Consider the following 24,995-nt stretch of genomic DNA (forward strand, 5'->3'; position numbering starts at 1 on the left):
ATAATACATTATATGTTTAAAAAAAGAAGAAGAAGAAGATAGCAGGAGGTGAAGAATGAAGAGGGGGAAATTGGAGGGGGAGACGAACCATGAGAGACGATGGACTCTGAGAAACAAACTGAAAGTTCTAGAGGGGAGGGGGGTGGGAGGATGGGTTAGCCTGGTGATGGGTATTAAAGAGGGCACGTTCTGCATGGAGCACTGGGTATTATACGCAAACAATGAATCATGGAACACTACATCAAAAACTAATGATGTAATGTATGGTGATTAACGTAACATAATTAAAAAATACTTTTTTTATGAAAAAAAGTAAATGAGGGAAATGAAATTGCTATAGGAAGTTTTCTGGTTCTGTTAAGTGTATTTTTAAAAGGCAATATGAACAAATACAATGTGTGTCTCTTTTTTGAGTTCTATCAGTAGAACTGATAATAATATACGAAACGACTTTTGACATATGTTCCCTGGAGCCAGGCACTTTCAAGCTAGCAGATCAGCACAAATATCTGATAATAAGTGTTCGTAAGATGTAAAATAATTTCTGGAGTTGAACATTCACACTCAATTGTATATTCCATTTACAATGTCATAATATTGTTGAAAAGACCCTTAAACCCAAACCACAAATATTGAAGTCTTAGCTGCTTTACTACGTATGGATGGAATGGCTCACAAACAGATTTCAAAATATGATAGTTTGATAGTTTTTATATGCTTTAGGAAAAAGTAAAGCACGTTATTTAATTTCCCACATCCCTAATGAGGAGCCCAGCATATTTGCTTTTATTGTAAAGCATCAGTTAAAAAGGTTCGGGTCACATCAGCTACACATTTATTCAACTACATCAAAGGCCTCATACTAAGGATGTGTTTTTCCCTTATATCCTTTCTGCAACTAAAGTGAATTTTTAATGATAATGCATCTTCTTTTGACTATCTTTCTTTTCATCCCATTCTCAACTATTTTAGTGTATTTGTGTATGTATAAGGATAATCTTTTAGCAACAAGCAGATACAACAGATTTAGTGAAGAGACATTACATACTTCTCTGGCTATTGAGATTGCTAATATTTATGAATTGAGCTCTGGTAAAATCTATGCATTGCAGATATACTTTAAATTTGGAGGCTATTTACCATTTGTGGTTGTAGACATTTCTATTTAACTCCTTGTTCAAAATTTAAACTCTTAAAGTAAATTTTATTTTTTTCATAGTTGTGCACAAAGCTTTAGATGTCAAATTTGATTGAAAGCATAAACAAAAGCAAACCCTAGTTCTTTACCTCTCCTTGATTTTTCCATTCTGCTACCCAGAAGAAACCACACCAGATCTTTTGTTTTTCTCTTTCTGGTTTACATTACCTTTTTGATGAAGTACATCCTCAGACAAGCAAAAGTGTGTGATTAAAAAATCATACAAATTTCAATGTGTACCATTGAAAACATATTTAATATATTCTCATATCTATTTGATAAGGATACTGAAAATGATTTTCCTTCTAAATTTTAAAACTTTACTCGCATCCAGTTTTCAGGATGGTGATTCTGATGCAATCCCGGATCATTTACATGGGACTTTATTTTATTTCAGTAAGCTTTTTTTTTTTTAAATGTAAGAAGGCTCCACCCCAGTATGGAGCCCAACACAGGGCTTAAACTCAGGATCCTGAGATCAAGACATGAGCTGAGATCAAGAGCCAGACACTTAACCAACTGAGCCACCCAGGCGCCCCTCTGAAAGCTTTTTTGGGTCTTCTCTTTATTCTCTAATCATATGAAACTTCTCAGTGATGTTTTAGAACTGGAGACTCATGTCTTTCAGTTCTGGGTATTTTCTTTATTATATTTTTTATAATTTCTCACCACCATTATTTTCTTTTTCTTAAATTATTGCTTAGATTTTAGACTTTTTGTATCTCCAAGTCTTCTCTTTTCTTCATGCAGTCCATCTCTATATTTTTGATTGATTTTATGGGAGATTGCTACAACTGTTCTTTCTAACCTATCTTTGATGTTTGAATTTATGAACTTTGCATATAGCACAATCAATATCACATATCATCATAATACACCACCACATTACCTCCTGAAGAATAAATTTGGTTTCTTTGATGCCTGATCTTCCTGCCTAAATTGTGTGCGTGTGTGTGTGTGTTTAAGTTCCTTTTTCTTAGTGTTTATAGATTCTGTGTCTCCTTTTATGTCCAAGGGTTTCTTCAAATGCCTAAGGATAGTGGGGATCTGTTTCTGGTTTAGGGCGAGGCAGTAAATAGCTAAATAGAAATTCTGTGATACACAAGAGGGTCCTGCTGACTTCATGGTTTCACTGTTGTGCATTCAGTTCACTATTTATATTTTTGTGGAAGATCCCCAAATGTCTGTAGTGAAATGTCTTTTCTCTAGGGTAGATCTAATTACCCTGTGAATGTAATCCATGTTTGTGAGGTAAGTGGAGTGAGCCTTTATATTTTTATTTTCTTCTGCATGTCTTACCTTCCTCTTTATCTTATGCCCCCTCTTCCAGAGCCTGTCACTTGGTTTCCTCAGATCATATGTGACCTGCCTCAGAGACAGCTGGAAGAAGGGTGGCCACCTACTCAACCAGGTTAATAATGAGAACCTAGGAGTCTATTGCCTCCTATACAAATGTGGAAAAGAAAACAAAACAAAAAACAAAAACCTTTATGCTTCACTGCTACCAACAAATCACCTTCTTTTTGGTGCCTCCTATCCCTTGGCCTTTTTTCAAATGATCTCTTACACTTGTCTTTATGCGGAAAATCCTAAAATTGGGATTCCACTTTCAGCCATTCTGAGTCTTCATTTCAAATTTAGAGTTATAGCTTTCTTCCAGGTTTATCTCGGCTGCAGTCTGTATTTCTGTTTTTTATTCTTATTCTCTTAATTTGGGGTGATTGTTGGAGAAAATAAAAATGACCTTACTCTGCTGAAACTAAAAATTGGATTCAGATACTTTTAAAATGTGCGATGAATTTTTATTTGCTCATGTAAATAAAGAAATGGTAATGAAGGTAACCGAATAAATAAAAAGTAGGTAAATCCTTAGAACATTTTTATCCAAAACTTTCAAGTGTTTTGCTTATCTGGTTTTGATTTGTTTCCTTTTTGTTTGTTTCCATATAAGTGTTCGACAATCTGCTATTCTGTAGCCATTTACAATATGTAGTAAAACCATTCCATGACACTGGCTGAGAAGGAAGGAGGAACCTATGAAGTTTCTTTTATATATATACATATATATGGTTTTCTACTCGTTACTTACTCAGGATAAAGATATGTTAATGTAAAAATGGGTATTGAGACCATTAGAAATGGACCTTTACCGTTCCTCCTAATAGAGATGGTTTTCAAAATTGGTTCTTTGCACTCATTCTGTCCTCAATCACCCTCTCCATTGGTCCTGTAAATACAGGTTCTTTTCAATTACTTTTACTTCTCTCTGGCTTCTCTAATTAGGGTAATATTAAAATTTTTATGTATACAAAATTTCGTTTCAAAAAAGTAAAAGAATTAGACATATACAACATTGCAAAATAACTTAATACAAGTTAAAAAAGGATATTTGGGTTCATCTATGTATATAAAAAGTTATATTTTAACATTGTTTTTAGACAAAGTAGCAAAAGCATTCCTATGAAAAGTCCACCATCACCACTATTATTACATATTTTGCGATAGGTAGTAAATGGTGCATATAAGCAAAAGGATAAAACAGCAGATGCACACAGAAAATGGAAGAAGCAGAATTATACAATTATAATAATTATAGTATGATCACCTACTCAGGAAATTCAAGAGAAGTAGACATCATCATTACATCTTATGAGAGAGTTCAGTACAATGCTCAGTATAAAATTAAAATTTCAGAAATTGTTAGCTATCATATACAAATTATATTCAGTACTGCAATATAGTTAAGGAAAAATACGGTTTACAAGATAGCTATCAAGTTTTTAAAATCTATAAGAAATGTATGAAATTTGTGTAAAAATACTTTAAAACTTTACTGAGGTACACATAAAAAAGTCTTGAAAAATGTGCAAAAGTCAACTTTGGATTCAATATGATAGAGTAACATTTATCACCAAATTATTCTATGAACTTACACTTTCCCATACAAACTTCGGACAGTTTTATTGTTTGTTTGTTTTTTTAATTTTATTTTGGAACCAGGCAAACTGACATTAAAATTCACATGGAGGGGCGCCTGGGTGGTTCAGTCACTTACGCGTCTGCCTTCGGTTCAGGTCATGATCCAGGGGTCCTGGGATCGAGCCCTGAGTCAGGCTCTCTGCTCAGCGGGGAGCCAGGTAGAATGCTTCTCCCTCTCCTTCTGCTCGTCACCCCTGCTCATGCTCTCTCTACCTCTCTCTTTCAAATAAATAAATAAATCTTTAAAAATAAAAAAAATAAAATTCACATGGATAATTTAACATTTAAAAAAAAGGAAAAAGACTGAAAATTGGTAATTGCCTCTACTTAATATTTAAGCACGTGTTAAGACTGTACTAATTCACAGTGTCTGAATTAGACAAATAGAGATGATATAAAATACAAAGTTCTAAAGTATGGTAAATGCATAAATATTTACTTAATGAATAATAAAGATGACACTTAAAATCATCAAGAGAAAATGAGTTTCTCAATACATGGTTTTATGCAACTGGAAGGCATCTAGATGAAAAATAACAACAACAAAACAAAATAAAAGCAAAGTTAGAGCTATCACTTCTTACTCCAGAATAAATCCCAGATCTAACAAAGATTTAGACATGACAATAAATAAAAATACACAAAAGTCTTCATTTAGGAAATATTTTCTAAGCCTCGCCACAAATCCAGAGTTAGTCTGATAAAGAGAATAAATATTAGCAATCTGTGGTTGTCAAAACGTTGCAAACAAAAGTCAAAGATAAACAGCAACTTGTGATGGATGTGCTGTATTACAAAAAAAATTTTTTTTACAAGGAAAGGACTTCAAAATCAGTAAAACGAACAAACAAAATAACCATCAATAAAGAGAATGAGTAAATAATGGACTATAGATAAAGAAACGGAAGTGGCTTTTAGACCTATGCCCTATGTTTCACTATGCTCCTAGGAAGATAAGTAGTAATTTAAAACATAACATTGTTTTTCAGCATTCAGAAGCGTAAACATCAAAAAGTTCCTTTCCGTTAGAATGTGTAGAAACACAATCTCGATTGATTTTGTACATTCATTTGCAAGATGTGTCCTAAGGTATCATAAAAGCCTAAGAGAGATTATTTTTGGGGTCTGGGGTTGCTCAAAAACTTTTCCATATAAATTAATGGCAATTGCTTCTTACAAAAAGTTTCATAGGAATGCTCTGATTTCAGATAGCGGGGGGAACCTTATTCCTCTTTCTGGCTGTTTGATGTTTGACCAAGTGCCTATATGACCCATTAAAATACACACACACACAGTCACACATATACTCTCTCTCTCTCTCTCGCACGCACACACGCACACACACACACACACACAACACATATACATGCACACTAAATATAATGCTGGTAAAGGAAAATGATCCAAAGGGAAAGTACAGTATGGAAAGTATGCTAAGATTAAGAATGAGACTGATTCAGAAAATGGATGAAAATTTATTCTATGAAGTCGGTACATTTGCAAGAGGTGGGACACAAATATGCCTTTTACATGATAAGGACATGGCCATTTACACAAATCAGTGATGATTAGATTTAAAAACAATTTCTGAAAGAAGCACAACTATTTGTGATGCTGAGACCTTCCCGTTGAAGTGGATGGTGTGTAACAGACTTAACGTGACCCTTACATTACAAAGTGAAACAATTTACAGAAAGCTCCGTTTTTATATAATCTAACTTTACATATTATATAACTTCGTCATTCCAAATTTTATCTAAGAGAATTTTTAAAAATGTATTTTATTGGGGACTAGTATGATGGGTTTCAGGCTTCCTGACTGGATGGCCTAATTCAGTAATACAAATTAGGAATTTTAGAAGTTTGACAGAATGGCTTATCATTCAGATAAACATGCATGGGTATTATTTTTCATACTGATGAGCTGAGCAGCAGTGAATTGGATATTATATCCCTGACAATTACTTGGAATTTAGCAATTCTGTGTTCTAGGTAAATGGGGAGTGCACAAATCAGCAAAACTAAGGATAAGAAAATGATCTGTTTGTGAAAACTGAAGCGTCACTAGGACATTTATCTCAATGAAAGGCAATGCCATCTCATATTTGTATCAGGCAAGGTCTATGCAGTTTGTAAAGCTTCTAGCAGAAATGGGCTTTTTTTTTTTTTTTTTTGATTGGAGCAGCAACTTCAAGTAGCAGAGGAAGCTATTATTATGGATGAAGAAACTGATGTTGTGTGATTTGGTCAATATTAAATTAAACGCACAGCCAGCTCTAAATGCTAGACTTTGACACCACATGTGGGCTCTTTCCTCATATCTAATTCATTGACCTTATAATATATATTTATTCTCTGCCCCCCTATATCCCTGGGATATATTATTTTGCTGTGTATTTTTTCCTACTTTAAATCTAATTCATAACTTATGCTTTCTAGGAATTTTTTTTCCTTTGATACAAAGAAAGCTATGGCAGGAAAGGAACACGGGGCCAAGAGAGAATATACACACACGCACGCACGCACACACATGAGCCCAACCACGTGTAAACACAGAGCCTATATGACTACAGATGAGGGAAAGGAAGTGATTGGAGATTAAGAAGAGACAACCGGGGTGCCTGGGTGGCTCATTTGGTTAAGTGTCCCACTCTTGATTTTGGCCCAGGTCATGATCTCAGGGTCATCGGATCAAGCCCCATATCAGGCTCCTCGCTCAGTGGGGAGTCTGCTTGAGATTCTCTCTCTCCCTCTGCCCCTCCCCCCACTCACTTTCTCTCTCTCTCTCCCAAATAAATAAATCTTTAAAAAAAGAAGAGAAAATGGTATCTAATATATAGACATACCTGAGAACACAAAGCAAGAGAGAATTCAGAGAAGAAATGGGAGGTATAGCCTTTAAGGAAGAAGAGACCTTTCTTACTCATCATATGACAGAAAAGAAGGTGGGAGAGAATGGAGGTAGGGGACTTTGGCCAGGAGGTCCCTACTCTGCTCTCTTTAAAGGCCAGCGCTAAGCCAATGTTTAGATAATACTGAATTGTAAGCTTATGGAAAATGTATTTTATTCATCATATGATGAATGTTGAAATAATCATTTTTATATATTCATATGTATTATATATAAACTTGCATTAGTACTAAGAAGGAACATGTAATCAAAATGTCTTAGTCTTAAAGTTTTAATGGATTTCTGAGAGGGCTAAGAAGGCAATGGAGCCATGTACAGAAGAGACTGAGGCATATAGATAGCTTAGTGATGAAAACGTTTGATAGAATGAAATAAAATTAAAAGGCTTGAAAGAACTGTGCAAACTGTTTAGCCTCTACAGATATGAATAGTTTTATTATGGACACGTGTGTGCTTGCTTTATCCCCACTAGTAAATTGCAAGCTTCCTAAGACTGAAGACCTTCTTATCCATCTCTCTATCTTCCACCATACATTGCTTCATCTACGATCCGTGTCATGTACAGCCTTTTAAGTTCTTACATTAAAGAGTTTTTTAGTATATAAATATACCAAAGGCTTACATGTTTGTTCATTTTCTACATCATACAGGCATGGAATGAAATGTTTAACCACACTGGCTCTGCCACTTCCAAATTAAGTGAGTAGGTTACTTAACCTAAAATAGGTTTAATAATAATCATCCATGGCATTTTCCCAAAGACTAAGTTAGATAATTCATGTAGCACAATGTCTGACATATGGCAAACACCATAAATGTGAGCAACTGCTACTAGTCGTCATTGCCAATTGATCTCCTCGGCTGAAGGAAGAAATCATGCACGCTCCTTCAAAATACTGGCAGATGTGGGAACATCCTGGTGGTTGTTATTTGGGTCTAGTACAATGTTACAGTTTAACTGATAGTTTTTAAAGCGTCTCTTTCTGAACACTTGATATGTTTTAAATAACTATAGTCTTCCAAGGAATGATAAAATTGAGAAAGCTTATGTCAGTTTCATGAATAGACCTGACAAAATGTCCACATTGGTCTAAAAATGGAGTAGGGGGTTTCCTATGAATTTTATGTTATTCTCCAAAAGTAGATCTGAGCTTCAAGGCTCCAGATCCCTGTGAAGTACAACTTCTCTCTTAGAAAAAGGATGTGTCATGACTCCGAGTTGCTTTTCACAATTCTTACATTCAGTACATGACTGAAATAAAGATCAATTCAGATTCTAGTCTCTCTGCAGATAAATAAATGATGGGCGATAGCTCCAAGACAGGTGGAACTTTTGATGGATGGACAAGCTGAATACATAAACACACATGAAAGGCCAATTTTGAGCACACATCCCAAATCCCTTTGGTCTTCTTGGGCCCATCATCTGATGTCAAAAATTCCTTTTGTAGAGGAATTTTCTTTGAGGTTTTAATGGCACCTGTATGTTTGCTTCCCAAATTGTTGTCTAAATGGTAATGTGATGTAAGCTTCCTTTCCTGTGGATTCAGAGCAATTTACTTATCTTGTCCAGATATATGGTTTTTCTGGGTATTAATAACTTAACCTTTCAGAAAAAAGATATCAGAAATGCATTACAAAAATCTAAATGAATTCATTATTCTGGTATTTATAAAAAATATATTGATATTATGGATAAGTACTATTTTAAGAAAAATTCTCAGCTCTTGGGGCTCCTGGGTGGCTCAGTCAGTTAAGAAGCCAACTCTTGATTTCAGCTCAGGTCATGATCTTGGGGTTGTGAGATCGAGTCTCACATTGGGCTCTGCAGTCAGCATGAAATCTGCTTGAGATTTTCTCTCTCCCTCTGCCTCTCCCCCCCAGCACACACACACACAAACACACACACTCTCTCTCTCTCTGCCAAAAAAAGAAAATAGAAAAAAGAAAATTTTCAGCTCTAAATCTTACTGTGTCACAGAGTATGAGAAAATGATTCAATCTAGGAGAATATGCAAATCTCTATATATCCATATCTGTATCTATGTTTCTCTATCCATCCTCTGGGTCATATTTCATCAATTTTATGATGAAAAGAAAATTGAAGCAAAAATAAAAAAAAAACTACACTATTATAGACAGCATCAGTGTTAATTCTCCCATTAAAGTACAGCATAATATAGACCATAAGAATTCTTTCACTTAGTATAATCAGGAATTTACTTCCTGGGTACTCAGCACAGGGAGAAGCACATGCAGATATTTAGCAGGTAGTATAGGGTGATGACTAATTCATTCCCAGGATTATGTTTATTCTTAGCCCAACAAAACAATTATTTTGCAAGCTTTCTTTCATTTCTACTTCTGATGAGAACAGCCCATTTGATTTAATGTTGGATTATTAAATTGACATTTTTTCATGTCAAATGTCAGGCATCAAAAAAAGGCTCATAAAAAGGGATTGTGATTGGGCATGTGACTGATTGATTTTTATGTTTATCTTTAAAAAATTTTTATTGAAGTATAATTCACATACAGTGTTATATTAGTTTCAGGTCTACAATATAGTGATTCAACAATTCTATACATTATTCAGTGCTCATCATGATAAATATACTCATAATCCCCTTTATCTATTTCACCCACTCCCCCACCCACCTTCCCTCTCAACCACCAGTTCATTCTCTGTATTTAAGAGTCTGCTTTTTCAACAATAGCCAAATTATGGAAAGAGCCCAAATGTCCATCGACTGATGAATGGTTAAAGAAGATGTGGTACACACACACACACACACACACACACACACACACACACACTGGAGTATTACTCAGCCATCAAAAAGAATGAAATCTTGTCATTTGCAACAACGTAGATGGAGCTAGTGGGTATTATACTAAGCAAAACAAGTTGGTCAGAGGAAGACAAATACCATATGATTTCACTCATATGTGGAATTTAAGAAACAAAACAGATGAACACAGGGGGAAGGGGGAAAAAAGACAGGGAGGCAAACCATAAGAGTCTTTTAACTATAGAGGACAAACTGAGGGTTGCTAGAGGGGAGGTGGGTAGGGGATGGGCTAAATGGGTGATGGGGATTAAGGAGGGCATTTGTTGTGATGAGCACTGGGTGTTATAAGTAAGTGATGAATCACTAAATTCTACTCCTGAAACCAATATTACACTACATGTTAATTAACTAGAACTTAAATAAAAACTTGAAACAACAAAAAATGAGTCTGCTTTTTTGTTTGTCTTTGTCTCTTTGTTTGTTTTGTTTTATAGATTCTACTTATGAGTGAAATCATATGGTATTTGTCTTTCTCTGCTCACTTATTTCACTTTGCACTACGCTCTCTAGGTCTCTCTATGTTGTTGCAAATGGCAAGATTTCATTATTTTTAGGTCATGTGATCACTATTTTTTTTAAAGATTTTATTTATTTATTTGATAGGGAGAGAGACAGTGAGAGAGGGAACACAAGCAGGGGGAGTGGGAGAGGGAGAAGCAGGCCTCCTGCTGAGCAGGGAGCCCGATGCGGGGCTCGATCCCAGGACCCCGGGACCATGACCTGAGCCGAAGGCAGACGCTTAACAACTGAGCCACCCAGGTGCTCCGGTCATGTGATCACTTTAAACAATAAAACATAACTGACTCATGTTACCATATTATATATAGTTCATATTGTAGTTCATCTTGAAGAATGAGGTAAATTCCTAGATTTTCAACAGCCTAAAACATTTATCTTATAGAAACACAAACCCAGACCAGTAGTTGAAAAACACTCAAACAAAATTGTGTGTGAATGTTTTAACAAAGTAAGATTTATTTTGGCATATGCATGTGAAACATAAAGACATGTATACCTTCTGTTTATGCTTTTGCAGATAGAAATTTAATTCTTGCCAATGTCTTAGCCTGGGCCATGCACTTAGTTTATTTGGGAAAGCCATCCTGGGGAGCCTGTGTGAGGAATGAGGGAATGAAAGGAAGAAGGAAGACCAAGACAAGCTGTATTAACAAGTTGGCCGCCATTTTGAGGGACAGGAGGGTGATCCCATGGGACATTCAGAGTCTCTTTAGAGAGATGCAGTCTGCAGGATCTGTATTGAGATGCTGTTAGGTTGCACCTGTGAGGTCTGTTTGCTGTCCATGTAGACATCATGGACTAGAGTAAAAGATGTACATATTAAGTGGTGCATAAGAGAGTTGGGAAAAATAAACAAGCAAAAAATCTTTAGGATGCTATATTTATAAAAGTAGACTGAAACTATACAATGAATAATAAGATTGAATGGAAAACATATAGTTTCCTTGAAATATGGAATTTAAAAATCCTCTTAGCATTGTATAATAAGAGCTTATAAGTGTGATAGCCATTCGAATTATTAGAAAAAATATAAAAATTGGAAACGTCTCTCTGTGATACAGGAAAAAAAATATTAACAAATACACATACAACCTTTGAAAAATTGCCACTGCTAATTTTGATGAGATTTGTTAAATGAAGAATTGTTGAACCTCCTCTTAAATTGCTTCTGTAGTACACGTGTACAATAGAGCAGAACATTGTCTTTCACTGCATTTTTTCTTACATAATCAGACTGTGGCTAATCATCTTAGCATCCTGATTAAAAGTTAATCAGGCACTTGGAAAATTCTTTTCTAAAACTAATTGTATATACATGGAGTTCTCATTAGGAAAGTTTATACCAGTGATATGAAGAGTCCTTTGACTTATTTTTTTTCCTGTCTTGAAAAACAATTATATCTGATTCTTAGGATTTTAATTCTTACAGTCTCCAGCCCAAATTCCACTACATTTTCAGTGAATGAAGTTCATGATAAACAGTCACATATTTTTACTTTAAAATGCCTCCTTCCTCTAAAACCAGAGAATTAGGTGGAGTGGAAGAACACAGAGCCCTCTCAGCAAGCAGGTGCATACACTTGGGAAGGCTAGTTTGGCTCTCCGAGTCTCATCACTCACTTACTAGTGAATAACTAAGTGAATAACTAAGTAAATTTCTAGCTCTAGAATCAGATTTTGGAGACAGGCTGTTTGCCTTCAAATTTTTAGCTCTAGTAATTAGTGGATATGTGATTTGGGGCAAGTCACTTAATTCCTGTGAGTCTCAGTTCCATCAGCTGTTAAAGTTAAAAATATTTTTCTGATAATTTTCTGAGAAGAGTTTTGAATTAACTGAAATAACATACGTAAAGCATTTAGCATGGGGGAGCAATATAAGCAGTATTAAATATTTCTCATTATTTGCCTTTTTCCAAATACAGAGCAAGAAGTCCACATCTTTTCTCACATACGTTCAATAAGTAAAGTCCTTCCTCCAGCAAATGCCGAACCTCCCGTTTCTACCCTAAATCCTCTCTTGCTTTGGCTCCTCAAAGAAACTTATATATCAATATTGTTTCCTCTTCTGCATGCTCAAAGGCTCCCTTTTCTCTTATCAGCAGATGCATATGCTCCGTTGCTCTTTCCTTACCCATGTGTGTGTGTATGTGCGTGTGTGTTCTCCCTGACCCAGTCTCTCTCCCCAGCTATTTCTCTTCTATCACCACAGAATTCTAAACAGCTGTCCATACATTCTATCTTGACTTTATCTCTTTCACTCTTACTCTCATCTATCAGCCTTTTTTTTTTAGACTTCTTCATGAAAACCTGTCTTTCATGGTCATCAACGATTTCATGACATAATCCAGCACAGATGTCTAACTCAGTTCTCTGCAGCATGAAGCAGAACTGACCGCCATTTCATCTTAGGACACTCCCCTTGGTTCCCTATCACTTCTCCATCAGCAGTGTCCCCCTATTACTGGCTCATTGATTTTCAGTGTCCTTTGCTAGTTTCGTGTTTCTACTCAGTGTGCACTGCTGGGGTCACCCCCGGCTCAGTCCTGGGTCTTCTCCCAAAACTCAGTCCCTAAAACATCTCATCTATTCTCATGCACTGAAGCATGGTTTAATGCTGCTTATGTACAACTTATAAAAGCTGATAGATGTAGCTAGCTAGCTAGCTAGAAAAACATAGTTACTAGTTGGGGCATATGCTGCTCAGGTTAAACTCTAGTTCTGCAATTTTACTAGCTACGCAACTCTGGACATCATGAAAAGACTGTGCCTCAGTTTAATTCTATTTCATAGCATTATTAGAAATATTAAAAAGTGTTGAGTCCTTAAAATGTATCTGGCACAAAAAAAGTGCTATGTAAACTTAGTATCATTGCTATTTTTACACTAATTTAGATGATTCACTCACCTACCTAAAATTATTCTTCCATTGAACTTAGCATTACATTCAGCTCCCTTATGTTAGCTCATAAGGTTGTGGGCAGTGTGACACCAACTCTTCCCTGCATCTCAATTCATACTCCCCCTGCCCCACTCCCAGCGTTACATGGAAGCACGGCTTCTTATTCTACAATGTTCCATGGTTACATATCTATGGTTGCCCCCGCCCTTTCCCTACCCTAATGATTTTCTACCTTGGACTTTTTATTCATTTTCTTCATATCACCTATTGCAATTGAATGTCCACGGTTTTGGTTTTGTTCTTCTCTGTTAGAGCGTACGGTTCGAGAACGCAGAATTCTGCCTTTCCCTTCACTGTGCAGTGTCTCAGACTTACTAAGCACTCACAGCTACCTGTGCAATAAGGAACAAATGAAGAGAGAGGAAGGTTGTTTTTACCTCAGTACAAAGGAAAACTTTCTAATAGACTTATTGAAAAATCATCTTCTAAAGCATTGCGAGTATTCAAACAACATTAAAAATCCATGGGCAGAGGATGCGAGAGTGAAAAATATTCTGCATTTCTGCATCTCTATTTCTATATTTTTAACAGGGAAGAAAAGGAGGAACACCATTTAGTTACACGTTTCTGTAATACCACATTACACAATGCTTCTAAATAACAACAGAAGGCTCCACTTAATAATAACAATCAAATATCTCGTTCTCACTATGCTTACAAAACTTTAAACATTTTAAATATTCCAAATATTCTGTTCCATGTCCTTATATTTACTCATTGACTTGTCAAGCTTTCATTACTGGCATTTATAGCTTCTGGTAATCTAATCATGACTATCATATGACACATTTGGGAAGATCTAGCCTGCCGATCAGATGGAATCTAATTTTCCATATAAAGATGGATCCTGTCCTATAGAGAGAACCACTGGGAGTAATCTACTCTTTAACAGAGAGCAAGCAAACCATTTGAGGCAAATTCAGTCTTTTCAGAGCAGCAGGGTACCAGTTAGTAATTTACCTCCTCTGTAGTATTAATTGGTACCCCAGAGCCCTGGAAGAGTTAATTTACCTCATATAGTGAACACTTGAATCCTAGGGAAGTATGCTTAGTTTTAGCTCACAACAAAGCAGGATTAAGACAGAAATGAAAAGTAGCTTAAATCACATGCTAAAACAGATATTCAGGTAAAAAAAAAAAAAAGACTGTAGTGAAGATGTCATTTTGCTTTTACAGGTATTTTGGGAGTTTGTAGTTCTTAAGCTCAGTACCTTTCTCCTCTGCTTCAAAAAACAGAATTCCTGCTGTCATATTGACACATTTGCAATTAACATAGGACACTGACTCATTCTCAAAGATCACAGCGCTGTACAGTAATTTCCAATAAATACTCTTTCGGTGAAATTCTATTAAAAGCAAAGAAGGAAGAATAATGAATGCACCTGGCAAGTGTGAGGTGTCCTGAGGTGCCTCGATATCACACATGGCCATGAACTGATTAAGCACTATTTTGCTTCAGTGACTTGGGCAACAAGTTCTGCTATAGAGATTGTGGATTTGTTATCCACCAATGTTCTTGAAAGGGAAAATCAACTTGGGGATATCTATTAATGTCATAATATAACTATTATTCCAGTAGAAAACTCCTGTGGCTTTCAAACGTTCTAAAAGCCACAGAAGACCCGTGGAAAGGTTCTGATTGGAATTTGGGGGTCTAAGACCCACTCACTTGAACCTTAGGCAATCACCCAAGATTAGACGGAGGGACCGTTCAGAGCTGAAGGTCCTTTGGGCCAATGGAGTTTTTAAACTCTTAAAATAACATCAGATTAAGTTGTTTTCCAAATTCAACCAAGTGTGGTCACCCTGTTTTCTACATCACCAAAGTACTTGGATTTCCCACGTAGCATTCTGCATTTGTCCTATTATGTGTATACATTCCACACATCACCTCTCAACAGGGGTCTGTATTTTGTTCATATTTATGTCTCCTGTGGCATTTTTACACAGTAGTAGCAGGTGTTCAATAAATATGCATTAATTACTTAAAGTCTTAGGCTCTTTCCCCATTGTCGGAGGCAGAACTGATATTATGAAATGGTTATAATCTCCTTCAGGGAAAGTCAAATTTATCCAGCTGAAACCTGAAGCAAGAGAAGGAGCTGGCTGTCAAGGAAGCAGAGGAAGGGTATTTCTGTCAAGGGAGATGGGCCCTACAAAGGCTAACACTGGAAAGGAAATAGAGAATGCAGGCATTTTAAAGTAGGTCAGAATGGCTGGAGCTGAGATTGTATTAGGGAGAGAAATGTGGACATGCAGCCTACAGGAGTTAATGTGACTCTACGACTGAGTGGCCTTTTGTTTCATGTTAAGAGTTTGGCATTTTATCCTAAGATAATTTGGAACCTTTAAGCAGGGAGAGATCTTTTCAGATGTGTCAATCAAAGAAATCATTTGGACTGTAGTCCTTTATTCCGGATGAGAGGGGAAGAGTCCTGAAGTCAGTGAGTTTGTTTCTGATGTCATCATGATTTATACCATTGCTGTATTACTTCAAATGCTCACACGTGTGCGTGTGAACAGGCACAAACATTTATATAGAATATCTCTTGCCAAGTCCCTGGGAATACTATATGCTATTACTTTATAACAAAATTGATGTTATTATTTGTCAGACGCCATAATTTCAAAATATTTTAATGAAAGAAATATGGGGCTGTTCATGGAGACGTTATGTTTTTTTGTAATTCTACAAGACATATATAAAACTCTGTAGCTGTGTTAACATTCAATTTTGTGGCAACTGTGATGAGCCATGGCAACCCACCAGTGAACAAGAATTTGCTCTAAGGTGATAAAGGATAAGACTCTGTTTGTTTATTCATTAGAATGCTCTGGGGTTACAAAATAATTCCAGAGTTGGAATTAGAGCACATTTAATTTGGAAAGACCTTAGGCATCATGGAAACCCAACTCACTTCCGCAGATGAGATGACGGAGGTCTCAGAAATGGAAGTAACTTGGTCACAGTCTTCATATTTTTCCTTGAGTACAGATGAGAAAGCTTTAAAATCCTTGAGAGATTTCTCTCAACTACCCATAATCACCACCTGAAACCATCCACCTACCATTAGTGGTGTTTCTGTGGGTGTCTCTGTGCCTTGCACTGAATTCACTAGCCCTGTGCCCAGCCTCACACATTCACTTCTGCAAATTCCTGTTTGTTCTAAATTATGGGATCCTTCTTCTGATCCTAGAATTCTGCATGTAATATAATCAAAATAAATGGGACCACAGCTTTCTTCTACCATAGTCTTTTTAATTGAAATCAACCACAACAAAAGATAAATAACAGCAGCTGCTTCCCAGACAATTCAGTAACTCACAGCCCCAGCTGGAACCATCTCACTGAGGTGATGTATAAAGCACCTGATTTTCCTCACCTGAGGGAACATCACCAACTACCACACTGGCCCCATCACCCAAGGAGAGAGGAGGATAAACCACTGTCTTCCTTTCACACACTTGTAGGGTCTCTTTTTTAACCTACAATCACTTGCAGTTCAGTGCACGTTTAGAGTTCAGTTGAAGCATCATTATTTAAGGTTGTCTCTTTTTTGGGGGGGTATGAAAAAAGGCCATTCGTTTAAGGTTGGTAATACTCTATAAAAAATGAACTCTAATAAACAAATCTTTAGCTTGCTGTTATTAAAACTCTGTACACATAAATACTATCTTTTCTCAACATTCATAATCCAGCTGTAATGATTTCTTTTGATCTTTCTTTCATTAGACTCCACAGGTCTGTAACCCGTCAATATTATTCTTTTTCCCAGACTGAGCCCAAGCGTCTGATCTTTAGTCAAATGGTGTTCTAAAAAACTCAGTTTTGCTTACATTGAACAAGCTGTTATAATGACCTCCATCATTGCATTTGTTTTTGCAAGACAGGAAGCTGTGCTTGATGAGCTGAGGGAAAACATGGCAGAACAATTTTCTGTGCAGAAGCTGTAACCATAAGCAGTGACCTGGAGAAATGTCACTTACAGTGGGCTCCCAAGTTGTCATGCTTAGGAGTTTAAGGTAAAACTGAAAGTAATTTTTTTTTTTAAGAAGTGTGTGTGTGTGTGTGTGTGTGTATGCATGTGTTCGAAGGGAGAAGGAGACCTTTGACAAGACCTAGTAAAGTTGAAAACCCATAGGAATCGATGTTGTGTATGAAACATTGATTTCAGGGTGCCTGGGTGGCTCAGTTGGTTAAGCGGCTGCCTTCAGCTCAGGTCATGATCCCAGGGTCCTGGGATCGAGTCCTGCATCGGGCTCCCTGCTCAGCGGAGGGCCTGCTTCTCCCTCTCCCTCTGCCTGCCTCTCTGCCTACTTGTGCTCTCTCTCTCTCTATCTCTGTCAAATAAATAAATAAAATCTTTAAAAAAAAAAAGAAAGAAACACTGATTTCAGTCCCACGTACAAACTCTATAGAGAATCTCTATGCAGTTTGGATAAAATAAATGAAATAAAAAAATTTGGCATATTTACCCATTTTGCATATTTTTCTATCTTAATAATTATTTCATCCTTTTTTTTTTCTTGCAAATTAGAGGTCAAAGAATACACTTTGTATCAACTGTCATTAGTTCATTGCTTTAAAGGTAGCTACTATTGAAGTTATCCAAATACCTAAAAATAATATGTCTTTCAACTCCTTAACTCATAGTTTCTAAATGCACAGTTATAATTATTTTTGGAATAATCTGGCATTAGATATATTTAATTTATTGTTTTATGACCTGGTTCATTCGGGCCTCCCATTCATTCCCCCTCTCTTAATACTTTCTTTTTTTTCATGTGAATGTTTCTGAGACAGAATGTTCCTCTCGTCAGAGCTGGGATCAGGAAGTGAGCACCTCTTTACACCTCAAAGGAAGAGGGAGGTACCCGGAGGCCAGTTATGTCTGGTGAAACTTTGCGGCTATTAATTAGTAAGCAATAGGGAGATGAGATAGGGAGATAGAGTTTCAAGGCTCTGTCAGCTCCAGGCTAAGGGTTGGTAACCAGTATCTTATCAGTTACATGTCAGGAACTTGCATTCTAAATGCATTGACTGTTAGAATTATAAACTCAGAGTATAATCCCAGAATCTCCTGTGGAAGGTTTTCAAACACGAATGTAGACTTTGAGACATAATCCATCTGATGCCAATGGATAGAGCTGCCCAGAAAATAAAATACCATTTAATTTTACAAAACTCTGTAATGTGTGTGTGTATGTTCCTATGTTTGTGTTTACGTGCATATGTCTCCTCGATTGAGACTTTCAGCTAGAAAGGGTCATTTCTCTTGTTTGAAATATACAGTTAAGAGACTAATTATTGACTTGCTGTAAGAGCAAGGACATTGATATCCCCTTGTCACTGAACAGTACAAAGATGAAAGCAACGCTCATAAAAAACAGAGAACTCAAGAAACCCAAAGGGAGAGTGAAAAAAAGTGGAAAGAGTTCTAGTTTGATGAACATGTATTTCTGTTTGCCCCTCCACCAACAACATGCCCAAGAGTTAAAACCAACTAACTGCATCCAAGAGAGAAGTGGCTAGCACAGCCAGAGGGCTAACGGTGTAGCGCAGGGCAGAGGCAGAGGTTTTGGTATGAACAGGATTCTGATTCCACGTCTTGCCAACCAATCGGGGGAGGATCACCCCAGTGCCCAAGGTCCCAGGAGACCCTGTCTTGTTCATTCACTCATCACCCGTGCTTGCAACCTTGTCTCAAGCATATCCTTGAGACAAGAATGCACCCTTCAGGCAGTGTACTTACATATTGATGAAGAATGAAAAAAGATCTCCCAGTGCTGCTCCAAAACTTGAGAAGAATGATGGGGTGTCTTTCGGTGCTGAACATGCCCATAGGAATGCCCTGGCATTTCATGCTCAAATGAAGAAGACCAGTCCAGGGCCTATGGGTGACACATTCTTGGGCCAGATGAGCTCTTATGCTAAGACAGAACTGGGGTCTCAGTCTCCAGAAAGTAGCCACAGTGAAGCTGGATGAATTCTGGACATGCTCGTGTCTACACATCAGCAAAAGTTGCCCTGATTATGTGTGAGAAGCTAATTCATTTGCAATCTTTGTACATCGATCAGTTTAATTGACTTCAGCATGTTTTTTTACATAATCACAAAGTGGAACATGAGGCTCTAGGTAGTAGTCCTTTCACTGGTCCAGAGGGACTTTTGGCCAAAGAAGGAGAAAACTTAAAGCATCTAAAATGTCGTCCACAGTATGATCAGCACTATGGAGGGGAAGCCTTATTACATAGGCAGCTGGAGGAACGCCGAATACTGGCCACAGATGGTGCTGCCCAATGGGCTCATACAATTTGTTTCAGTCAGAGGCGCTTGGCCTTTGTGGATGATGTCTGTCATTCCAATCAGTCTCTTCCAATGACCAGACACTACCTTACCCGTATTTGTCAGGACACGAATCAAGTTCTTTTCAAATGCTGCCAAGGGTCTGAAGAGGTACCCCGCAACAAACCAGTTCCTGTAAGCCTCTCTGAGGATCCCTGCTGCCCACTGCCAACTGGAAGTTGCCTCCTCAGATGTCTCAGCCCGAGTAGGACTTAGATGTTGTGGGTGACGGTACACAGTACCCTCCTTCACCCTTGCCTTTTGATCCTTCACTAATCCTTGAAGATCATTCAGTCAAAGAAATTGCTGAAGGTCCAATGGATATCCTGGGCCAGAGACAGATGGCTGGAGATGCGTGCAGATCACAGAGGTCCCAAATTCTGAAAAAGCCTCCTAACCACTGCCTCAAAGTAGAGTGTCTACTGCAAATGGGAAGCCATTTCTTCTGTCAGTTGATAGCTTGTTTTGGGAACCATATGACTTTGGAGGATTTGAATTTTCCATTCTTTCAACAAGTATTTATGACTATCTCTCACTGAAGGATAACTCAGACTACGTTGTTTGGATTATTGATTGATACAGTCAATCATAAACCAAATTTTGGGGGAAGGGATCAATAGTGTCTACATGTCACAGATGTCTTCCCACTCTATACAAGGAAGAGAAAGACAGGTTATTCCTGCCAGAGCTGCTGGGATTGAGAAAGTATTTAGGACTCTGCCTCAGGGGAGAGACATCTTTGTAATGGGAATTCCCAAGTCTTGGAACAAATCCACATAGGTGTTTATGTGGGAGATGTGTATCCTTGGGATATTGATGGAACCCTGTGCCTGTGTTTTAGCCTGTCTTCACCTCTCACCTAATTGGGTAGTCTGAACCCCTCCTCCCAGTGAACTCTGACTCTGAGAACAGCCCATAGGACTGGGCCTTCTTTAACCATCCATTGTGCTTCTAACCTATGTAAATTTCTGTAGGGGCTATCTTATGTAAGATACAATAAAAAATTAATGTATATAGTTTCTATTAAATGTTAAAATGTTATGAAAATGTCAAAAAAACCCTTCTTGAATAAGACAACAAGAAATACACTGTAAAGTGAAAAGATGTTTGATAAAGGTATTGTGGACACTGTAAATTAATGTAATTATACAATCTAATTTTGTTTAATTAGGGATTAAACAGGGAGCAGAATTCTTCTGCATTCTTTTCTAATAGAATCTCCAGACATCGTCTGCATGAGTTTTAGAGATTACAGGAGAGATTTATTATCACAAAGCAGGCACAAATAGCTCATGACCAGAGAGGGTTTTGAAAGGTGGCCAAGCCTCATGAGGAACATGATGAACTGATTTTAAATAATGCAGGGCTGCCACCATGGGGGAGCTTCCTGGGCTTGGATGATATAATGCCTAGAAGGTTGCTCCTGTGTTATTGGAACCCCATGCTGTTAAATAACATTTACTTCAGTTATCTGGCACTATTAACATTACCCCCCATTGGTCAGCTAATTAGACATAAATCTATTAAACAAAAATAAATTTCTATATGCTTGGCTATTGCTTAAATCAAGCTTTTGCATATTTAAATTGTCATCTTGTTTAAGTTTGCAATGTAAACTACATTCTGATTTCCTTATAAGTAAAGAAGAATTGAAGAGTGGATAAATAAAACACAGGGTTGACAAGGCTTATTTGTTTTGATGTATATGGAATTTGAACAAAGCAGGAAAACATTTTAAAACTACAAGTGCATTCTGACTGTACTTATTTTTAGAAATCACACATGTCCTCTGAGACCCAGTTTATACTGTACAGTTGAATATGCAATAAAATTACCACATACAGTCAACTCCATAGACCGTGACTATTGCCAGTCCTGCTTGCTACACCATCCCATGGATCCTTTTTTTCCAAATATAAATTTATGCCACTGATGTGTCTCATATTTTCCTCCTTACCCCACTGAAATCATGCCACTTTTTACTTGGCCAGAATATGCCCAAAGGCACAGCTCAATTTCTTTCTCCTCCTTAATGATCTGAAATTGAATCTGTTAAGAAAGAGACCAGGTTGCCCACTCAATATAAGAACATCATGTGATTCCTTAAAAGACTAATAAAATATGAACTGAAGAATGAAATATACCTGTAGCTACAATGATATTAACAATTAGAATGCTTTATATTTAGATATTATAAAGTACATTTTCATTTAAATCTAGAAAGCCCTGAGAAGTAGATCAAGCTGGGAACATTATACTTATTTCTATAAGTATAATCTAAATCTTACAACCATATGTCTCTGGTCCAAGGTCACATAACTGGTGGGTGACAAAAACCAGTCAAGAACAGGTTTTTCTGACCTCTAGCATCAATCTTTCCTCTGCGAGAACAGCCATCTAAATGTGCAGACAAACGGTGCAGGGTTATTGTACTATGTGTAATTATGCCTCAACCAGCACCAGAACTTACCTTAAGAAAGAGTATTTTTTTTAAAGATTTTATTTATTTGTCAGAGAGCTAGCAAGTGAGAGAGCACAAGCAGGGGGAGCGGCAGAGGGAGAGGAGAAGCAGACTCCCCGCGGAGCAGGGAGCCCGATTCGGGGCTCGATCCCAGGACCTTGAGATCATGACCTGAGCTGAAGGCAGACACTTAACCAACTGAGCCACCCAGACGCCCCAAGAATGAGTATTTTTCACAAATATTCTCACCTGATCTAAAGGGTCATAGCACCGGGGCTACTAGGTGGTAGCCAATCTTCCCTCCCCTTGACTTTCTCTCTCTGGGATGGTTAGAAGTCAGGACTTTGGAGACATATGTGAGTCCATATTCTGGTTCACCATTACTAGCTGCATTATCCCGGGCTAGTTACTGAACTTCTAGGCCAAAGTCAATTTCCTCAACTGAAAGTAGCAGTATATGTAAAGGATTTAGCACAAGATAGCTAATGTGAATAAATATTACCATTATGATAGCCATGTCTTTAAATACATGCAGTTGGCTTTGCAATTAATAAAGTATAATTTAAATTGTAAATCAATTTAAATAAACTTTCTGTTGGTATATATTTTCTCATTCATAGACACCAATAATTGTAACTATCCTATAGAAGAGCCTATCATTTTATTATTATAATTATTTAAAATAAGTAATAATAACCTAACAGGTTGCAATACATTCTTCTACCCCAATGCAGCTAAGAATTTTTTTAGGTGTATGAGCATATACTCTACTGTTGACATGCAGATTGCTGATCAGTTAGACTGCCATGCTTAGTTGTAATGTAAGGAAATTTTCGAAATGCCTCAGTGGGAAGACACAATCAGAAAATTTTGATAAAAACTTAAAAGACAGCAAAAAATCTGCCAGAATTACCACAGCAAAGTAGTGTGCTAAGTAACTGTAGAATGAATACCTGCAACCCAGCCCACGTGTTTTGTGAAAATATGCAAAAATGGTTAAACTGATTAATGAATTTTCATCCTTTTGCACACACCAATTCACAAGAATATTCTAAAGGAAAGTGGATACTAAGTTTCTGTGTGGCTTGTAACTATGAAAAGAAACATATTTTTGCAGAAAGACTTTTTAGGGTTGCCAGCTAGTTGGGATGTCAGCAGTTTGGTAAATAAACCTCTGTATATTCTTCACATAGGCACTAAAACAAATGATCAATATAAACTCATTCAACACATATTTATTTAGAATTTAATATATGAGACTTAATGTCTTAAGCAATAGATATGTACTAGTAGATAAAACATAAAAGTTCCTGCCTAATGGATCTCATAAACTAATGGGGGCTAGATAGATAATACATATATAATTAAAACATATACACCTTAGAGGTGGGGAAAAGCTAAATAAACCTAGAGTAGAGAATGGGTAAAGTCATGGTGGCAGAGGCAGGGCAGGGGGCCAGCAATTTTACTTATATATTTATTTATTTATTAAGATTTATTTATTTATTCGAGAGAGGGAGAGAGAAAGTGCCGGGGGAGGGGCAGAGACAGTGGAGGAGAGAGAGAGAATCTCAAGCAGATTCTCCACTGAGCGTGCTGCTGGACATGGGGCTCGATCCCATAACACTGAAATCGTGACCTGAGGGAAAACCAAGAGCAGACGTTTAACCGACTGCACCACCCAGGCGCCCCACGGAGGGCTAGCAATTTTAAATATCCGTCTGGGAATACACCACTGAAGTGATGATATTTGAGCAAGGTCGTGAAGGGGTTGAGGGAGGTCTTCATGCAGAAAGCAGTGGAAAAGGTAATCTAGGCAGAGGAAACAGCAAATGGAGCAGAAATATGTTTGAGGAATAGTTAGAAATCCCTTCTGGGCAGAGTTGAGTGACTGTGTCAGAATACTGCAAGATGTCATCAGAGGAGTAGAGGGCCCAGGACGGTAGAACCTGTAGGTCACTGTGAGGGCTTTGGATTTTACTCTTTTTTTTTTAAGATTTTATTTATCTTACTCGGAGAGGGAGTGGGGGTGGGGCGGAGGAACACAAGCAGGGGGAACAGCAGAGGGAGAGGGAGAAGCAGGCTCCCCACTGAGTAGGGAGCCTGATGGGGGACTCGATCCCAGGACCCTGAGATCATGATCTGAGCCGAAGGCAAATGCTTAACCATCTGAGCCACCCAGGCACCCTTGGCTTTTATTCTTAAATGAGCTTTCTCATCCATACACAAAGTCCATCTCAGTCAGGCACAACTCCACACAGCCGCCCAGAAAGAAAGCTTGTCTGCCTCCCTTAACAATCTACACTTAGGAGTTCAGATAGAGTCTTTGCTAAATTTTAAATCCATTCCAATTAGTAGTGTTCACCATAAAAATGGGGAACCAGCTGTTCACTGACCCTGCATTACAATGTTCACATATATTATTCTCCAGGTATTCTAGCATCTCTTTTCATGTTAATTGATGCCAGACTTTCATATTTCTAACATGGGTACTATTTTTACTCAAATCCTGAGTAACTTTATTGTCTTTTCACTGAGAGGGCTTTGGCTTTTACTTTGAGTGTAACAGAAAGCCATTGGTAAGTTTTCAGAAAAGCAGGACATGATCTAACACTTAGTGTATGAAGAATCACTGTCGCTGCTGTTTTTAACATAGAGTGAAATGAGAAATGTCAGGAGGATTACCGTGGAGAGGATGGAAATATCATGGGCAAGAGATGGTCATGAGTCGGTCCAGGGTGGTAGCAGTGGAGGGGCTAAGTGGTAGCTA

The 24,995-nt window shown here is 37.5% G+C and overlaps 1 protein-coding gene and 1 pseudogene across 1 annotated transcript in view; one reads left to right on the forward strand and one right to left on the reverse strand.

Moving 5' to 3' along the window:
• Positions 1-24,995, reverse strand: part of CNTNAP2 (contactin associated protein 2) — a 1,739,191-nt gene that overhangs the window by 1,528,429 nt on the left and 185,767 nt on the right. The window lies entirely within an intron of this gene.
• Positions 19,022-20,341, forward strand: LOC102736348 (KAT8 regulatory NSL complex subunit 2 pseudogene; annotated as a pseudogene).

The sequence above is a fragment of the Leptonychotes weddellii genome, chromosome 12 (genome assembly GCF_054177405.1).
Source record: "Leptonychotes weddellii isolate Sample4059 chromosome 12, ASM5417740v2, whole genome shotgun sequence".
NCBI classification, from domain to species: domain Eukaryota; kingdom Metazoa; phylum Chordata; class Mammalia; order Carnivora; family Phocidae; genus Leptonychotes; species Leptonychotes weddellii.